This window comes from Palaemon carinicauda, chromosome 37 (assembly GCF_036898095.1).
Source record: "Palaemon carinicauda isolate YSFRI2023 chromosome 37, ASM3689809v2, whole genome shotgun sequence".
NCBI classification, from domain to species: Eukaryota; Metazoa; Arthropoda; class Malacostraca; order Decapoda; family Palaemonidae; genus Palaemon; species Palaemon carinicauda.
The window spans coordinates 64657205-64669704 of NC_090761.1; the positions used below are offsets into that span (position 1 = coordinate 64657205).

At 35.1% G+C, this 12500-nt stretch overlaps 1 protein-coding gene and 1 long non-coding RNA gene across 3 annotated transcripts in view; one reads left to right on the top strand and one right to left on the bottom strand.

Moving 5' to 3' along the window:
• Nucleotides 1-12500, bottom strand: part of LOC137629411 (uncharacterized) — a 330089-nt gene that overhangs the window by 219520 nt on the left and 98069 nt on the right. The gene's annotated exons all lie outside the window — the stretch shown is intronic.
• LOC137629164 (uncharacterized) overlaps nt 1-12500 on the top strand; it is a 98944-nt gene that overhangs the window by 11660 nt on the left and 74784 nt on the right. The window contains exon 1 of one of the 2 annotated variants that reach the window (XM_068360427.1): nt 5491-5647. The exons of the other annotated variant lie outside the window; for it this stretch is intronic. The gene's annotated coding sequence lies outside the window, so the exon portion shown is untranslated. Of the gene's footprint in view, nt 1-5490; nt 5648-12500 lie in introns of those variants that run through there. 2 annotated transcript variants of the gene reach the window in all.

Genomic DNA, 12500 nt, shown 5'->3' on the forward strand with positions numbered 1-12500 from the left:
TACACACACAACTCTTTCTCATCTACATTTCTATTTATCCAAATATCTGCAAATACAAAAAGCACATATATAAAAATACACGTTATATATATATATATATATATATATATAATATATATATATATATATACACGTTATATAAATACAAACATACATACACACACATATATGTGTATATATATGTACATATACATATATATATCTATATCTATATATCTATATATATATATATATATATATATGTGTGTGTGTGTGTGTGTGTATGAATATATATACTGTACATACAAATATTGCGAAGCTTACAGTGCTCATGTGATATAATATGTGAGTTTACTTCTGAATTTGAGACGATTAGTTTTCAATTTTATATAAACATAATAAATCACTACATTTTAATAAGGTTATCTACGACATTCTTTGTGACCGCACCAACTTTAGAGCCACCTCGAAAAAACACGAATGAAAAATCATAGGTACCATAAATGCTGAAGCCTGGGGCATATATTTCCAAAGGATCAGTGATGATCATATACCTTGTTATGCTTACGTCAACATTATAATACATAATGCCTGGCAATCTTTAAAGGCTTACCGTAATCCTTATGAACCGTGAGATTGACAGCTTGAAATTCCTCAGTAATATACTGATAATTTAAAGGAAAAATTTCCCAAGGGGCTTATTGCCTAGATCAGTGTTTCCTCACCTTTTTTAAATGATTACCCCAAAATTTTATTTCCAACTAATCAATGACCCCATTGGACATATACCCGGTAACATCAGATGTTTTTTTGCAGCTACCTGATGAACTGTATGGATCATGTAGCCCACTATTGGCTGCTTATAGTTAAGGATACAAAACAAATGCAAACTTTCCCATTTTAATGGATATCAAAATGAACCATCATCAGTGCAGAATATTCAATGTAACATCTTGATTACCCCAAAAAATACGGGTCCATTACCCCGCTGGGGTAATTTACCCCAGGGTTGGGAAACACTGGCCTAGATAGACCTTACTTCATTACTCAAAAATGTACCAAACGGCGAAACCATTGATAAACGAAGTATACCATAACGATAAGCTTACTCGATATTCCAAAGAACCTTCAACATACTCATTTTTTTTTAATGAAGCGTATTTGTACTGCCTCGCGGGGGTTCCCTTTTAGCTTGGAAAAGGTTCCTACTAGCTGATTGGTTAGAATTATTTTGTCCAACCAGTCAGCTAGTAGGAAACTTTTCCAAGCTAAAAGGCCACCCCTTCGAGTTAGTACGAAGGCGCCTCATTGATAAAAAATAGTATAGGTGTCCTATTTGTAGATTTTTACAGGGAAAAAAAGTTACGAAGGAAACAAAAGATAAAATAGTAATATATTGTAAGACAATAACGATTATTTTTTTGTGGTAAAGAATGCACAACCATTGGTAAAACTACGAAACTATTTTGAACAAATGTCAAGCCCAAGAACTTAATAATCCTAATTCCCTCCCTTATTCTGGACATTCTGGTGGAAAAAATCCACAGAGAGCACTAACCATGGCACGTGCACAAGAAAAGTGTAATAAGTTCATATCTAATAAGATATTCTACTGATTGGTCATCTTGGGATAATACGCAAGGTGAACAAATGAGAGCCTAACAGATTTTAGTCAATATAGAAAATTTGTCCAATGAAATATATATATATATATATATATATATATATATAACATACAAAGACAAAATTTTTTATTAAGAGCCAACATCATTCAGAAACTGCACACTCTCCCCTTACCTGTATTACCTTAGTTATACATATAAAAGAATGATATATTGTTAATTTATTCTCATCATTTATTTATTACCTTATTTCATTTCCTCACTGGGCTATTTTTCCCTGTTGGAGCCCTTGGCCTTATAGCATCTTGCTTTTCCAACTAGGGTTGTAGCTTGTCTAGTAATAATAATAATAATACTGAAGTGCTTTTATTTCCTTATTTCATTTCCTGACTGGGCTATTTTTCCCTGTTGGACCCCTTGGCCTTATAGCATCTTGCTTTCCCAACTAGGGTTGTAAGTAGGCTAGTAATAATAATAATAATACTGAAGTGCTTAACATGTTTTTATAAGGTACACTTATAAATAACAGCATGATGAAATTAATTATATTTTATAAAACGAGGAAAACAAGTCTCATTATGGGAAATATTTTCACAGACATGAACACCGACATGACTACCTCATGTCCAATTGGAGATTATATGCTCAGTAATATCTCCTACATTGAGATGACCAAGACTACGCTTCATCTCACTTTCACTCCGTATCACGAGGAAAATTATAATTAATATTTACACCGTAATTATTAGAATCTCAAATGATAAAGTCTTCAAATTTAAGAGATGCATTGCACACAAACACATACACACACACACACACACATACATATATATATATATATATATATTACAGTGTATATATATTGTATATATAATTGTATATACTGTATATAAATATGCAGCGTGTATATATATATATATATATACATATACATATACATATATATATACATATACATATATATACATATATATATATATATATATACACAAACACACACACATTGACAAATAGCTAGAACGTGCGATGTCTCAAGATGACTGCAGGCCGGGAGGAAAAAACCAAGGCCTTGGGAAAAACGAAACGAAGAACTGACCAACCGCTTTCGTGTTATTATTACACCACCCTCAAGGTATTATCGTAACACCTTGAGAAGGTGTAATAATAACACGAAAGCACTTGGCCAATTCTTCGTTTCGTTTTTCCTCCCGGGCTGCTGTCATATAAAAATATTCATAAGAGTGAGTATGCACATATATATTCAAATAAGCCATATATTTTTTATATATTAATGTCTGGATTCTCTTAACGACCTCGGGATAGAGCTCAAGGTGAAATCACACAAAGACAATAGCCTATGGCCGGCCGGGAATCGAACCCTGGTCCAGGAAACTTGTATGAAGTGACATATATATATATATATATATATAAAATATATATATATATATATAATATATATATAATATATATATATATATATATATATACATATACATACACATAATATTAATTTATTCATTTATTTGTATACAGTCAAACCTTTCCCCCTTGAATGGATGGCGACAGTAGAGGTAAGTCAACTGGTATCTCAGCCACAAGACCCTTTTAATTTTTTGACGCTCTCCCACTTCATGAATACAATTTCCCTTAAAAGCCTGGATTCCGGAGGGGAAATAAACGAAGAATGTCTTTCCAGATGGAAACTGGGGTTACGCGGACCCAGTGCTACCAAACAATACAAATATTTATGTACAGATGAACATATCTCTAAGTCAATCATTTCAGAGCTGAAGGTTTAAAGGTTTAAAAGGTCACTCATGAATGGCAGAGGCAAGGGACAGTGATATTGCTCTAGCAATCAGGACAATGCCCTAGCGACTGACCATATATTATATGATCAGAGATTACTTAAGTGCCATATGTGGATGAGATCGTGGTGAGGGGTACATGGGGGATGGTATGACCAGGGAGGACAAGGCAGTCGCTGCTGATGACTCAGCAGATAGACCTATAGGCTCCCCCAAACCCGCCAACCTTAGCTCACAAGGATGGTAAGATTGAAGACACTAATGGCACTAACGAGTTTGAGCGGGACTTGAACCCCCGTTTGGCAAACACCAGACAAAGACGTAACGAATCAGGCCACTACTGACTCATTCTCTCCTTGGAAACGTAGAGATGATATTACTTTTTACCTCCGCCAACGAAGTTGGAAGAACTTTAGGTTTAGCCCCTGTTTGTATGCCTGTGTTTGTTTGTGAACAGCTTCCTGGCCACAGTTTTAATCGTAGACTAATGAAACTTCCAGGGAGTAACTGCCGTGTAAAAAGCTGAAAATGATTAAATTTTGGAAGGTCAAGGTTAGAGTCATGCAACATGTCCAATTCACATAATCAGCCAAATGTTTGGACATCATGGTCAGAGAAACTTCAAACTTGATTCATATTTGAGTGTATGAAAATCCAAGCCAATTAATACATGTTAAGGTCAAAGGTCAAGGTCAAGCAAAAGGTCGAGAAATAAGCTCCCGAGGCGGAGGTCTGCGCTCCACTGAGTGCCCCTCTAGGTTTTTAATGAATTTGTTGAGCAGATTCTATATAAACATATAAAGCATAATATGCTAAAACACCTACTCAAGATGGTAAGGTTAATTTGTAATCTAATCCTAAAGAAAGATTATGATTCTGTTTGGCCGGGTAAGTTATGGACCACCTAACTCTTTCTACCATGTGCAGGTTCGAATCCCAACGGGGGAAAGAACGCTATTATTGCCATTATTTCACCTTAGGAATTAATGTTTTCATTGGGATAAAAAATAATAAATTGTGAAAGTTGAGACCATCATGGCGTTAGAAAAGCATCATATATTTGTTTATATTTGCAAATATACAACAAAACAACAACAAATGCAGCCGTTTCTAGTCAACTTCAGTACAAATGTCTCAGACGTGTCCTTAGTCATGGCCATTGCGGATTGGTGATTATGGGGGACTTTAGTCTGATGGCTCAGAGCAATCCAACCTAGTATGGATAGCCTTAACTACTACAGCTTTGCTGATCATGGCAATACACAGGTATGTAATGAAAACTGGCCAAACCCTACGCATGAATTGATGTCCGAGGTCTTTCTTCTGCGGTGGAATATAAATAAATATATAAATAAATATATAAATAAATACATACATATATATATATATATATATATATCTATATATACATATATATATACATATATATATATATATATATATATATATATATATTATATATATCTATATCTATATGTATATATACACATATATATATATGTATATATATATATATATATATATAACTATATATATATAAATATATACTGTATAAACATATATATATATATATATATATTATTCCTAATATTCAAACATTAAAAAACTAACTAAAATGAAGTAATGAAACATGACGCATTTATGTTATTTCCCTCTCAAGATTCGACCATTCTTATAAACACGTGTTGTCCTCATTTTCGTATTCATCGTCTGAAGTCTTAATCAGGATTACGTCATCCCTTTGTCACTTCCTCAATTGACCTGTTTGATTAAATGCGTTATTAAATGAAACCTACTTAGGAGACAGAATTCTCTCTCTCTCTCTCTCTCTCTCTCTCTCTCTCTCTCTCTCTCTCTCTCATTAATCTACTTCCCACATTGAAACCAGCTAATTTAACTTTCTGTTTATCCCGAATGACTCAACTGAGAGAGAGAGAGAGAGAGAGAGAGAGAGAGAGAGAGATGAATTCTGTCTCCTAAGTAGATTTCGCTTAAATACGCATTTAATCAAACAGGTCAATTGAGGAAGTGACAAAGGGATGACGTAATCCTGATTAAGACTTCAGACGAAGAAGCTGCCCTCCTTGTTCACCAGTCTCTCTCTGACAAGAGCAAAGGACAGGGCGACGTGGAGAGGTGATTTCAACAAGGTACCACTTAGGGCTCATCGGCTATAGTCTATAAGGGCAAGGCATCGGTTCGTGTTCCAGCATCTTTGTAGTGACATAGTGGAGAAAGGTAAGATGATATAGATAAAATTATGCACTGTTTATTCTACTTTTCCCTAACAATTGACAGACTTAGGTTATTCATAGTAGACGCAACGTACTAATGACTAAGTTTTGTTAATAAAATCAAAGGGGGTTCCTACGCATTACATTTTATTGATATTTAAGTCGTGTTTTGCCAATATTCGAACCCATATTATAATTGTAAGTTTGCACGAACATTTTTATTTGAAACAATTATCAAGCAATCCAAGCAACAAAAAAGTAACAGGTTATTGCTATTATGAGTTTCGTTCCTACAGTTGATCAATAGTTACGCTGTATACTAGTATCCTTATTACGATGTAATACTCAAAGCTGTTAATCTAATACCAAAGGGCAGATGTGTATCCTCCTACTTCATTATTATACCCTTACATATATATATATATATATATATATATATATATTATATATATATATATATATGTATATGCAGAAGAACCACATGGAAAATGAAAATACGAAATATACGCTTAAGTCCTGACTAGTTTCGTGATACTTCTTGAAAGGACTGAAGTATCACGAAACTAGTCAGGACTTAAGCGTATATTTCGTATTTTCATTTTCCTTGTGGTTCTTCTGCATCTGAGCATCACGTTTTCCTGTGATTATTACGCATATATATATATATATATATATATATATATTCAACAGATTTTGTAGATTTGAAAACAAAATCCTCAGAAGAATATTGAAGGTTAAATGGAAGGATATGATTAAAAATGGAACTATAAGAAATTACTTAAGTGCCATATGTGGATGAGATCATGGTGAGGGGTAGATGGGGATGGTTTGACCATGCTCTCCGCAACCCCCAAAAGAGATTAGTTCACCAAACTTTCAGCTAAGCTCCACATGGCATTGGAAGAGTTGGACGGCCCAGGCCTACATGGCTGAGGACTAAGAAGCGTAAAGCAGGAAATGATGAAAGGAGAAGCATTGGATTAAAAGCTCAAGATAGAGACGACTGGCGAAATCTAACCGAGGCCCTTTGCGTTAATAGGCATAGATGTATATATATATATATATATATATACTGATAAGAGAAGGATAGTGTGGCTGAGGGTAAAATGATGGGTGTGTGGATCATGTGGTTATTATGAAACAGATATCTTAGAGGCTAGAAGGTAAATAAGAACTTTGAAAATTGAAAAACCAATATGTTTCATGCATGAATCTAGAAATAGCTAATGATAGAATCAATAAAGAAATTATGAAGAGCGAAAAGAAAGATAAAGAGAATGCAAAAGAGCGAAAGGAAAGATAAAGAGAAAGAAGAAGAGCGAAGGTAGGATAAAGAGAAGGCAGAAGACCAAAAGGGTGGATAGAGAGAAGGCAAAAGGGCGAAAGGAAAGATAAAAAAGAATGCATAAATGCGAAAGGTAAGATAAAAAGAATGCATAAATGCGAAAGGTAAGATAAAGAGAAGGCAGAAGATGCAAGTGCAAAATTGTATGATAAAAAAAAATATGGATTATGGAATACCACTCACACAACTATCATTACTCAAAATTGCCAAACGGGTGTAGGGAAACACTAAACGATCTCTATTTCGTTTTTACAGAAAACTTAAGCAATTTTACTGTGCAAATACATGAAGCATTTGCATATAGCAACGCGATAACCGTTGCAAGAGCCTGGCTGTGTATCCACCCAGGAACCGATAAGGTTATCGCTCTTTTCCCTTGGTAAATGCAAAAGATTTGCTTTACCGAAAACATACGATCCCCGGTTAGACATATTTAACAGGTCCCCGGTAAGACATATTTTACAGTTCCCCGGTAAGACCTATTGGGGAAAGACATATTTTACAGTTCCCCGGTAAGACCTATTTTACAGTTCCCCGGTAAGACCTATTTTACAGTTACCCGGTAAGACATATTTGACAGATCCCCGGTAAGACATATTTTACAGTTCCCCGGTAAGACATATTTTACAGTTTCCCGGTAAGGCCTATTTTACAGTTCCCGGTAAGACCTATTTTAGTTCCCCGGTTAGACATATTTGACAGTTTCCCGGTAAGACATATTTTACAGTTCCCCGGTAAGACCTATTTTACAGTTCCCCGGTAAGACCTATTTTACAGTTCCCAGTAAGACTTATTTTACAGTTCCCCAGTAAGACATATTTTACAGTTTCCCGGTAAGACCTATTTTACAGTTCCCCGGTAAGACATATTTTACAGTTTCCCGGTAAGACATATTTTACAGTTCCCCGGTAAGACATATTTTACAGTTTCCCGGTAAGGCATATTATACAGTTCCCCGGTAAGACCTATTTTACAGTTCCCCGGTAAGACCTATTTTACAGTTCCCGGTAAGACATATTTTACAGTTTCCCGGTAAGACCTATTTTACAGTTCCCCGGTAAGACCTATTTTACAGTTCCCCGGTAACACCTATTTTACAGTTCCCCGGTAAGACCTATTTTAGTTCCCCGGTTAGACATATTTGACAGTTCCCCGGTTAGACCTATTTTAGTTCCCCGGTAAGACATATTTTACAGTTTCCCGGTAAGACCTATTTTACAGTTTCCCGGTAAGACCTATTTTACAGTTCCCCGGTAAGACCTATTTTACAGTTTCCCGGTAAGACCTATTTTACAGTTCCCCGGTAAGACCTATTTTAGTTCCCCGGTTAGACCTATTTTAGTTCCCCGGTAAGACATATTTTACAGTTTCCCGGTAAGACCTATTTTACAGTTCCCCGGTAAGACATATTTTACAGTTTCCCGGTAAGGCCTATTTTACAGTTCCCCGGTAAGACCTATTTTAGTTCCCCGGTTAGACATATTTAACAGTTCCCCGGTAAGACCTATTTTACAGTTCCCCGTTAAGACCTATTTTACAGTTTCCCGGTAAGACCTATTTTACAGTTCCCCGGTAAGACATATTTTACAGTTTCCCGGTAAAACCTATTTTACAGTTCCCCGGTAAGACATATTTTACAGTTCCCCGGTAAGACCTATTTTACAGTTCCCCGGTAAGACATATTTTACAGTTCCCCGGTAAGACATATTTTACAGTTCCCCAGTAAGACATATTTTACAGTTCCCCGGTAAGACATATTGCACAACATCATTCTCCTATATCTGTTGTGGTGGCCGATGTGGTAACGTCCTTGACTGGAGAACGCCAGACTGGGGTTCCAATCCCGCATAATCTCGTTAGTTCCTTCCGTTGCTACAATCTCATCATCCTTGTGAGGTAAGGATTGGGGGTTTGGAGGAACATCCAGGTGTATCTGCAGAGTCAACGGCAGCCATTGCCTGGCCCTCCTTGGTCCTAGCTTGGGTGGAGACGGGGCTTTGGCGCTGATCATACGTCAAATGAAAGATTGTGGTGGCCGATGTAGTAACGTCCCTGACTGGTGAACGCCAGACTGGGGTTCGAATCCCGCATAAATTCGTTAGTTCCTTCTGTCGCTGCAACCTCCCCATCCTTGTGAGCTAAGGAGGAGGGCTTTTAGGGGAGCCTAAAGATCTATCTGCTGAGTCATCAGCAGCCATTGCCTGGCCCTCGTCGGTCCTAGCTTGGGTGGAGACGAGGGCTTTGGCGCTGACCTTATGAATGTATGGTCAGTCTCCAGGGTATTGTTCTGTTTGATAGGGCAATATCACTGTCCCTTGCCTCTGCCATTCATGATGGGCCTTTGAACCCTTAAACTAAGTAAACGAAACTGATATTAAGAACTGGAAAAAATAACTTCAAGTAAAGTCAGTGTACAAATGTTTTTCTGTAACTGATAAAAACAAGGCAAATAATGTATCATTATATTCAGTGATTTAAATTGAATAATACTTCATTTATGGCATGAACATCAAAATAAATATAACAAATTTCAAACTGGAATATGAGTGGAATATGAAAAATGCAAGAAAACGAAGGATTTAACTTAGTAATTATGAGCAACACCGGTAAGGATTTATATTTAATTACCTGTGTTACTTGCATTTAAAACACTAGTGTTTCCGTGGATTCTATTTATATCTCATACACACAACATATTATATAAATACATATATATATATACACACACATATATATATAAATATATATATATATATATATATATACACACACACATATATATATATATATATATAAATATATATATATATATATATATACACACACATATATATATAATATATATATATATATATATATAATATAGATAGATAGACAGATATAAAATCATCATTATCAGTCGTAACTATAGTCCGTTGCAGGACAAAGCCCTCAGACATGTCCTTCCACAAGCGTCTGTTTATGGTCTTACTATGCCAATCTATTCCATCAAATTTTCTTAATTCATCAATCCACAGATATATATATATATATATATATATATATATAATATACATATATATATGTGTGTGTGTGTGTTTGTGCGTGTGTGTGTTTGTTTGCCAATATAATTTTGTTACTCTTACTCTTCCAATGATATAGAATAATTAACGAGCTCTCTACGAAATTGCTCAGTCAAGACGCAAAAGAACAATATAAAAAATATAACCGGTCGTCCATGCATTATCAATCCCCCGCCCCCCTTCATCAGGGCAAAACAAACCCATCGAAACATGGGTTTTTGATTAAGCCCAGCTTCAAAATTTCCGGAACTAACCTTGATAGGAATGGAGTAATATGGCTGGCTGAATATGACAAAAATAATAAATATATATTTTTTTTCAAACCAGTTTACAGCTTCTTGTAAAATAAATGACAAGCAAAGTATGTCTTCTGTCACAAAGAACTCTTCGCTTTATAATTACCTCCGGCAAAGAAGTCGGAAGGAGGTTATGCTTTACCCCCGGTTTCTAAATCTGTGTGTTTGTTAGTGAACTCCTTCCTGACCACAATTTTAACCTTAGAGTAATGAAACTTGCAGGGATTAATTGTTATGTAAAAAGCTGGAAATGATTAAATTTTGGAAGGTCAAGGTCACGGTCAAGCAAAATGCCCAATTCACGCAATCAGCCATAAGTTTGGACACCGCTGTCACAGAGACTTCAAACATGGTACATATTTGAGCATATGAAGATACACGCCAAATAATACATGTTAAGGTCAAAGGTCAATTGGTGGATTTCAATCATAAGGAAATTAATTTTATATAATAAATACCACCTTTATCTATGGGAAAGTTCATTTTTCTAGAATTATAAAATTTTCTTGTCACAAAAAAATACGAACGACAAAAATATAAATTGAGAATTATATTAAAACTTCTTTCAAGATATCGGACTTGAAAGAATTTCTAATATAATTCTCATTTTTATATTTGTCGTTTGTTATTTTAAAAACTAAAAATCCCAAAGATACTCCCCGTCAATCCTTTGATATGCCGTTAACAAAATTCCTTAACTTTGCTAAAAAATACACATCTCCCAATAAACACAATATCGCAATTTTCCCATTAAAAATAATCTAGAAAAAAGGCCGAAACAAATCCTGTGGGTGAAAAGGGTCCAATAAATAAATGCAGCAAACGTAACAAAAGAACAGATTAACAACGAATTCTGAATAAAAAAAAAAAAAACACACACACACAAAATGCGAAAGGGATCAATTACAGTGGATATTAACATAAAGTTACGCTAGAATTCAATAATAATATTTTGAAAACAATCTGAAAAAAATATGATGCTGGAAATAAAGCCAAAATAAAATCATTCTCATATATGATCTATTCATAATTATCAATTATAAAATTATACAGATAAAAAAATCTGCTATGAATCCCAAATGAAGGCCGTTTTATGATATTTACACCTGAGTAAAGCATCAATATGGCAACAATCAGGAAAAAAAAAAAATAAAAACACCATCATTCTCATTGATAATATAATCAAAATTGATCAGAAAATTACCCGGGAAAAAATTATATAAATAATCAGAAACTAACACCGTTTTATGACCTTAATTACACCAGACCAAAGCATCAATAAGTGCAGGGAACAACACCTTTGAGATTTAGAGCAACCAGTGATTAAACGAAGGTGCGCATACTCTTCACGCCCGGAAACGATGCTTTAAAACTCGACAGACTGTTGTCTACATTGTAACCGAGGGAATGAACGTGTCCGACTCTTGCTCTATATGAAAACAGGCTTCATATGTCTCCTGAGGAGGGGGAGAGACAGGGAGCGAGTTCATGTCGCAGCATCAGGATCACGGACAAGTTAAATTGATGTCGCGAATTGCATGCGCTAAAATTAGACGAAAAGTCCATGCGGGCGAAGTTGACAACCGTGATTTTCAAATTCACTCGCTGGGTGTCATCTTTCGCTTTCCGAATAAATTGGACGAATAGAAGTGTACATAAAACTTTTGTAATCATTGCTGTAGTCGAACGCTGATTAATTAAATGATAGCTGGAAACTATCAACAGACTCTATTATCCCTAAGCGATTTAACTGACCGAAATCAAGACTAGTGTAATTCAATTTCACATGCACAAGATTGCAATGTTTTAGGTTCTATACAAACTGTAAATAATAATGCACAAATCAAACACGATTAGCAGATGTGAAGATAAACTTTAGAGGCAGGTGAAACATTTCATTTTTATTGGAAAAAATCTGTAATTATTATCAGATATATAGAAGCCATAAATCTGAAATAAAGAATGTTAATGTAGTTAGCGAAGGAATGAAGTGGATATATTATTAAATCAAATAAAAAGGGAAAAAAGAATAATGAAGGTAGCAAGATCTCCGCAAAAAAAATTGGAAGATGACTTAGGTAAGAAAAACTGCCATACATGAAGAAATTTTAACTTTCCTTTTAGATGAGAAAAAAAAGGGGGTGCCGATTGAAA